This window comes from Macaca fascicularis, chromosome 20 (assembly GCF_037993035.2).
Source record: "Macaca fascicularis isolate 582-1 chromosome 20, T2T-MFA8v1.1".
In the NCBI taxonomy this organism is placed as follows: domain Eukaryota; kingdom Metazoa; phylum Chordata; class Mammalia; order Primates; family Cercopithecidae; genus Macaca; species Macaca fascicularis.
In genome coordinates, this window is record NC_088394.1 from 9,430,043 (window position 1) to 9,438,043 (window position 8,001).

An 8,001-nucleotide genomic window follows, 5' to 3' on the forward strand; every position below is an offset into this window, starting at 1 on the left:
GGTCAAGGCAAGTCACGTTCCTTCTCAGCTCAGTTCCACCCAGGTCAGTCATTTCAGCTGTGCGCTTCACTTGGGGTTGCAGCCCTGGCTGTGAGGTGGATTCTTGTACTGCCCTGTGTCAGCTGTTCACGGATGGGTTGACTACCATTGCCACTATTGCCATCGTATCTCCGCTCGGCACAAAAGCCTCATTTCCTCGCAGGGTTGGGTATGCTCCACCCCGTCCCTCTGGCGAGGGCCCCCTGAGAAGGAAGGGGCAGGAGCTGGCGCCAGGAATGGCCTGGCAGCGGCCTTTGTATTTAATTTTAACTCTTTCTCACCCCAATCAGGTACGTTTGGAATAAACCTAAGAGTCACTCTTCGGGGTCACATGCAGCCGACCGGGGTTTGTGCAGTGATCTTCCTCGGAGGTATTCCCTTCAGCCTGGGCTCATTTTCCCTCCGCCCCTTGTTCTCTCCATCTTATCACGTGTGCTCGTGTCTGTCTATCTGGTTTTTTTATCTTCTCCATCTGTGCCTCTCCTCCCATCTCTACCACCCCTTCCTGTCATTCTCTATGTCCCACTGTCTCTCCTTCTCTCTAGTTTCGGTCCCATCTTCCTGCTACCCTTGGCCCTCCCTGCAGCCCCTTCCCCTGTCTTGCTACTGCTGCACACTTTGCACCAGGGCCTGGCATGGCCCCTTTCTGCCTCCCTCGCAGCTCAGGTTTGCTGGCTTCTCCATGCACTGTCCCTGCCCACACTCGCTTCTCCCCAAGCACCCAGGTTCCATCCCCAGGCCCATCATACCCCTGGCACTGGCTAATCCCTGATGCCAGGGGCCAGGCACTTGCAAGTCTAACTTCATTTCATCTTCCCAAGAAATTTAGGAGGTCCACAGCCTTGTGATACCCACATTACAGCAGAGAAGACTGAGGTCCAAAAAGGAAAAAGTCTCCATGAGGTCAGGGACCTTGTTTGTCTTAAATATCACTACATCCCTGGTGTATGGTCTGGCAAACAGATGCTCAACATGTATTGTTGAATGATTTGCTAATATAAGTTACTAATTAGGGCATTGTTTCTTATTTGTGAGTGATTTTTCCTCCAGGAACATTTGGCAGTGTGGGGAGACATTTGTGGTGGTCACAGGTAGAGGAGACGTGCCACCAGTATCCAGTGGGTGAGGCCAGGGATGCTGCTGAACATCCTATAATGTGCTAATGCACGGAACAGCCCCCACGACACAAAAGGATCAGCCCAAAATGTGAGTCGCACCGAGGCAGAGAAATCCTGACTTGGAAGAAGAAAGCCGAGTACTTTAGGGAAGAACACATGGGTCTCGGCTGAACCTGTAGTGCAGAGCATGCAGGAGAGTGACCTCGTCCTGCCCCTCTGGGAGCAAGAAGAAAACCTACGCATGTATGTTATTACACATCTTCAAAGAACCTAAAAGGCAGAAGTGATGCCTATTTTACATATGAGAAATCCAAAATTCAGAGAGGTTAAGCAACTTGCCCAACATCACACAGCCACCCAGGGCAGAGTCAGGTTTAGAGCTCATGTCCACCCATGTCCATCTGACTCCCGAGCCTTTGCTCTTCCCACGTTCCCACTGTGTAGTCCCTAGACCAGTAGCAGCATCTGTGGCATCACCTGGATGCTGGTTAGAAATGCAATATCAGGCTAAGTGTATTGGCTCGCTCCTGCAATCCCAGTAATTTGGGAGGCCAAGCCAAGAGGATCAGTTGAGGCCAGGAGTTCGACCAGACTGGATAACACAGCAAGACTCCATCTCTACTAAAAATTAAACAGCCAATTACCCTGGCGTGGTGGTGTGTACCTGCGATTTCAGCTACTTGGGAGGCCAAGGCAGGAGAATCATTTGAACCCAGGAGGCGAAGATTGCAGTGAGCCAAGATCATGCCACTGCCCTCCAGCCTGGATAACAGAGCGAGCCTCTGTCTCAAAAAAAAAAATTAGGCCGGGCGCGGTGGCTCAAGCCTGTAATCCCAGCACTTTGGGAGGCCGAGACGGGCGGATCAGGAGGTCAGGAGATTGAGACCATCCTGGGTAACACAGTGAAACCCCGTCTCTACTAAAAATACAAAAACTTAGCCGGGCGAGGTGGCAGGCGCCTGTAGTCCCAGCTACTCGGGAGGCTGAGGCAGGAGAATGGTGTGAATCCGGGAGGCGGAGCTTGCAGTGAGCTGAGATCCGGCCACTGCACTCCAGCCTGGGTGACAGAGCGAGACTCCGTCTCAAAAATAAATAAATAAATAAATAACCAGGCAAGAGACCAGGCGTGGTGGCTCACACCTCTCATCCCAGCACTTTGGGAGGCCAAGGCAGGTGGATCACCTGAAGTCAGGAGTTCGAGACCAGCCTGGCCAACATGGTGAAACCCTGCCTCTACTAAAAATACAAAATTAGCCGGGTGTGGCAGCTCATGCCTGTAATCCCAGCTACTTGGGAGGCTAAGGCAGGAGAATCACTTGAACCCGGGAGGCAGAGGTTGCAGGAGCCGAGATCACGCCATTGCACTCCAGCCTGGGCAAAAAGAGCAAAACTCTGTCTCAAAAAAAAAAAAAAGCCAGGCGTAGTGGCTCACACCTGTAGTCCCAGCTGCTTGGGAGGCAAGGGGAAAGGATTGCTTGAGCCTAAGAACTTCAGGCTGCAGTGAGCCATGACTGCACCATTGCACTCTGGCCTGGGCAACAGAGAGAGATCCTATCTCCAAAAAAGAAAAAAAGTATCAGGCCTCAGCTCAGGACCTGATTCTGAATCTGCATCTCGACAAGACACCAGGTGATTTGTGTGCACAGTAGTTGAAGCTCTGGGGCCTACCGCATAGCCCTCAACCTATTGCTGTTTTCTAAAATGCCTGCACACACTCCTTTCCTGACAAACTTGCCATCATGGAGCAGAGTTGCAGATCACGACGGGGAATATTAATAATGAGTCTTCAAATCAGAACCCCACTAGACGGAGCCACCAGCTGGCAATACGTCAGCACTAACGGTGACAATTTCCTAGCACTCCTGGGGACAAGCCCATAAATGTAATTGGCACCAAGCAATAGAGTTGTCACGGCTTTCACCTGCCGTATTAGGGCAAACTGCTTTTATGTCTAAACCACTCGGCCTGAAAGCTTCCTCTAAGTAGAGCCTGGAATTAATCTTGATCCACTGTAATTCAGAGTATCATCAGATTTTCATTTCCCAGAGTGCAAGCACGCCCCCATTGCCATGTTTTATGGCCTTGTTTGCGCCTCTACAAGTGTTTGTTTGGCAGCGATACTTCAGAATCACCAAACCATGGGGATGTTCTGCTAGGTAATTAGCCCAGGCCAGTGGACTCAATTTTTTTTTTTTTTTTTGACACATTCTAACATTTTCAGAAAAATATATGGCGCGAGGAGGGGACTTGGCTGTTCAGCTGCAGCCTGCTTGGGAAAGAACTGTTAAAACCAACAAGGCCAGCATGGTGGCTCACACCTGTAATCCCAGCCTTTGGGAGGCCGAGGTGGGCCGATCACTTGAGGTCAGGAATTTGAGACCAGCCTGGCCAACATGGTGAAACCCTGTCTCTACTAAAAATGCAACAATTAGCTGGGCACAGTGGTGCGCCCCTGTAGTCCCAGCTACTTGGGAGGCTGAGACAGGAGAATCGCTTGAACCTGGGAGGCGGAGGAGGTTGCAGTGAGCCAAGATCGCACCACTGCACTCCAGCCTGGGCAACAGACTGAGGGAGAAAAAAAAAAACTTGGTACGATAATTATCCATCCTTCACCAGATCATGAGTTCCGGGATGACAGGGCTGGCATCATATTCATTGCCCAGCCTGACCCTCTCAGCCATTCTGCAAATAACTACCAAGCACTTTCCATATGCTAGATATTTATAAGGTATTGGGGAGGCAGCAGGGAGCCAGGCATTCCACCTGTCTGCCCTCAAAGAGCCTACATTCTAGAGGAGGCAACCTGCAATAAACAAATAAACGCAAAATATAATGTCAGGTAGTGTAAAGAACCACAGTCCAAAAGCTAGAAGTGAGGCAAAAAGGTGGCTGTGTGCTACAGCCCTTAGGACAGTGCAGCACTTGTGAACACAGTTGATTAGGGTGCAAGGATTTTTTTTTTCTTTTTTTTTTTTTTTGGTTTTTTGTTTTTGTTTTTTGGGGTTTTTTTTGTTTGTTTGTTTGTTTTTAAGACAGCGTCTTACCTTGTTACCCAGGCTGTGGAGTGCAGTGGCGTGATCTTGGCTCACTGCAGCCTTGACCTCCTGGGCTCAAGCGATCCTCCCACCTCAGCCCCCCAGGTAGCTGGGATTACAGGCACATGACACCATACCTAGCCAACTTTTTGGTATTTTTTTTTGTAGAGACAGGGTCTCACTATGTTGCCCAGGCTGGTCTCGAACTCCTGAGCACAAGCCATCCTCCCACCTCAGCCTCCCAAAGTGCTAGGATTATAAGTGTGAGCCACCACACCTGGCCACATTTTTCATTTCTATCGAACTGAAACCATGTGATGCTATTCTTTTCTATCTAGTAGGAAGATCACCCCCAGGGGTACAGTGATTTTGCCCTGTAGCACATTAACCGACTTTACATGTAACATGGCTTGTTTGTTTGTTTGTTTGTTTTGAGATGGAGTCTCGCTCTGTTGCCCAGGCTGGAGTGCATTGGCGCTATCTTGGCTCACTGCAACCTCTGCCATCTGGATTCAAGCAATTCTCGTGCCTCACCCTCCCAAGCTGGGACTACAAGCTCACACCACCACACCTGGCTAATTTTTGTGTTTTTTTAGTAGAGATGGAGTTTCACCATGTTGGCCAGGCTGGTCTCAAACTCCAGACCTCAAGTGATCCACCTGCTTCGGCCTCCCAAAGTGCTTGGATTACAGGTGTGACCCACCGCACCCAGCATAATATGGCAATTTTATCTCCTCATTTTTCCTACTTCCTAGAAGAATCCCAGTTTTTCGAATTCTCGTTGGAGCCAGCTTTGTCATTCTGCCTAGGCCCTCATTAGTAAAGTAAATATGAATTTTAATACATAGTCACTATTGACTTTAAGGTAATTATGTTTTAATGGTTTGAAAATTATAGCCTTGGCAGTGTTGGTAAGTACTAGAAAGAACAATAGAGCCATCGGGGGCTGGAGGAGCATGAATGAGGTCAGTAGCTGCTTCAGGTGGAGTGACTGGGCCAGCAAGTGGGCAAGTCGTGGAGGGGGAGAAGGAAGAGCTGTGCTGAGTGGCTGAGCAGATGAGTGAATGGAAACCCAGAGCTACCAGGGCTCTGGACTCTGGCCCAACCAGTGGGGAAGACAGGTGCAGAGTTTGGTCTTGGCTTCAAGTCTCCCAAAGAGTCTGGAGGTCACGTTCTCCTCACCCAAGTTCCACGGCTTGAGGGGAGCAGGGTCCTCAGGCACCTTGCGTCCCTGCTGGCCCCCCGGCAGGATTCTCACCACAAGGTGGTGCCCCAGCCTCATGAATCCAGGGCCAGATGTGCCAGAAAGGAATCTAAGGTAACCATCAGTCCTGGCAGCCATGCCAAAGTGTGGGTGACTTTCAGGGGACCCTAATTAACCTGCTATACAATATACAGCAGCACATGAGTTCTGACGGCCGCCAGTACCCAGCTAGCCCCAAACCCGAATTCAGACAAAATCCACCTTTATTAAGCCCTTACCATTGATCTCATTTATCTGCCCAACAACTTTGTACTCATTTTATTCTACTTTATTTTATCATTATTGTATTTTTGTAGAGACAGGGTCTCACTATATTGACCAGGATGATTTTGAACTCCTGGCCTCAAGCAATCCTTCCACTTCGGCCTCTCAAAATGCTGGAATTACAGGCTTGAGTCACTGTACCCAGCCTCCTGTACCCATTTTAGAGACAAGTAAGTTAAGGCTCGAATCTTTACAGAGGCTGTCCAAGGTCACAGGACTCATAAGTAGCAAGAATGGGCTGGGCATGGTGGCTCACACCTGTAATCCCAACCGTTTGAGAGACAGAGGTGGGAAGATCGCTTGAATCCAGGAGTTCAACACCAGCATGGACAACATACCAAGACTGTCTCTACCAAAAGAAAAACAATCAGCTGGGCATGGTGACAAGTTCCTGTAGTCCCAGCTACTCAGGAGGCCAAGGCAAGAGAATCGTTTGAACCCAAGAGTTTGAGGTTACAGTGAACTATAACCGCACCACTACACTCCAGCCTGGGCAATAGAGCGAGACTCTCTAAAGATAAAAATAGCAAAGAAGCAACAAGAGTGGGATCTAACACCAGTTCTGTCTTTCCATTGGAAACCCAGAGCTCTTTCCATGACCCCCTGCCCAGGGTGAGTATTGTTTGTCTGAAGGAATCCAGGAGCCCTGTGGATTGGAGCTTATGCTGTACCATTGTCTTGGGATGGATCGAAGGGTTTGACGTGCCAGGGCTGGGACACGATCACAGTCTTATTCTGCCTGCCTCAGGCTTCAGGAACCAACTGCTAATAGAGCCATGTGGGAGCATTCCTTGGGGGTGTTTCTGTGGAGCGTTTCTTCTAGACCAGGAAGGTGACAACCTTCACATTAGGAGGCATGGACTGGTGGTGGAGTTTCCAGCTTCAGAGCTCACCAAGAAACAGCGAGAAGCTGATGGTTTGGGTGCTGGAGACAGGGACAAAAGGAACAGAGCCTTCATCCGGCACCTCTTTCCACTGGAGGTTCCTCAGAGGCGATAAAGCTTGATGGTTAGAACATGGCGCCTGGCATCTGAACTAAAACCAGCCCCAACACTCACCTCTCTGAGCCTCAGAATCCTGGTCTGTAAAATGCACACACTACTAGTACTTACTTCTCAAAGTTGGACTTGGTAACGTCTATCAAGCACCTAGCATATAACCAGGCAAGGGAGAAAGGTTCAAAAAATGTAGCCATTGCCAGGCGCAATGGCTCACGCCTGTAACCCCAGCACTTTGGGAAGCTGAGGCAGGTGGATCACCTGAGGTCAGGAGCTCGAGACCAGCCTGGCCAAACATGGTGAAACCCCGTCTCTACTAAAAATACAAAATTTAGCAGGGTGTGGTGGCAAGCGCCTGTAATCAGCTACTTGGGAGGCTGAGGCGGGAGAAGCACTTGAACCTGGGAGGCAGAGGTTACAGTGAGCCAAGATTGTACCACTGCACTCCAGCCTGGGCGACAAGAGCAAAACTCTGTCTCAAAAAACAAAACAAAACAAACATCATCATCATCTCCCTATTATTATTAATCTCTGTTGCATTTCTATTAACTGTCTGTCTCGGGAGAGTGGAAACTCCCCAAGTAGGCGGCCTGCTCAACGTTAATGATGGTAAAACAGTCTCACTTGCCTTACCACTTCGCCTAAGTGTTACTTGACTGACAGGGTGGGTTATTTTAGGGAGAAAAAAAATCAGTCAAGCTCTCGAGTGCACCGTCCCTGAAAGGTTTCTATGACAACACATACCTGGATGTTCCAGGGGGAGGGTCACCTGGGGAAGAGTTCAGAGCTAAAATCAAGAGGCGGCCCCACCAGGGGGCTGAGGGAGGTCCTCCCGCTCCTCCTGTTTTTCTGCCTGCATTTTCCCAGCTCTGACTCTGTATCCCCTTTAAACCTCTTCACAGCCCTGTGGGGTAAGTACTATTATTCTTACATCCATTTTACAGATGAAGCAACTGAGGCTAGGAGAAATTAAAGCTTGCCCACAGTCAGTCTGCTAATCACACCTTGGATCATCTTAGACCTTTCTGGGTTTCATTTGTCAGATTAGAGGAGTTCTACTAGAGTGAGGTTTCTCAACCTCATCACTGCCAACGTGTTGGGCTCAGTAATCCCATGTCATAGGAGACTGTCCTGTGCATTTTAGAGCATTCAGCAGCCCCCTCGGCCTCCACCCACCAGATGCCAGGAGCACCTTCTCATCCCCCATCCCCCACCACAGTCATGACAACCAAAACTGTCTCAGATGTGGCCAGATGGCCCCAGTTAATAAGCATTGGGCTAGG

At 49.6% G+C, this 8,001-nt stretch overlaps 1 long non-coding RNA gene across 1 annotated transcript; it reads left to right on the top strand.

The window, feature by feature from the left end:
• Nucleotides 1-272: 272 nt before the first annotated feature.
• LOC141409312 (uncharacterized) lies at nucleotides 273-1,053 on the top strand. Its single transcript, XR_012429215.1, has 2 exons — nucleotides 273-410; nucleotides 861-1,053. It is a non-coding gene; the product is annotated as an uncharacterized lncRNA (long non-coding RNA).
• The last annotated feature ends 6,948 nt before the right edge of the window (nucleotides 1,054-8,001 follow it).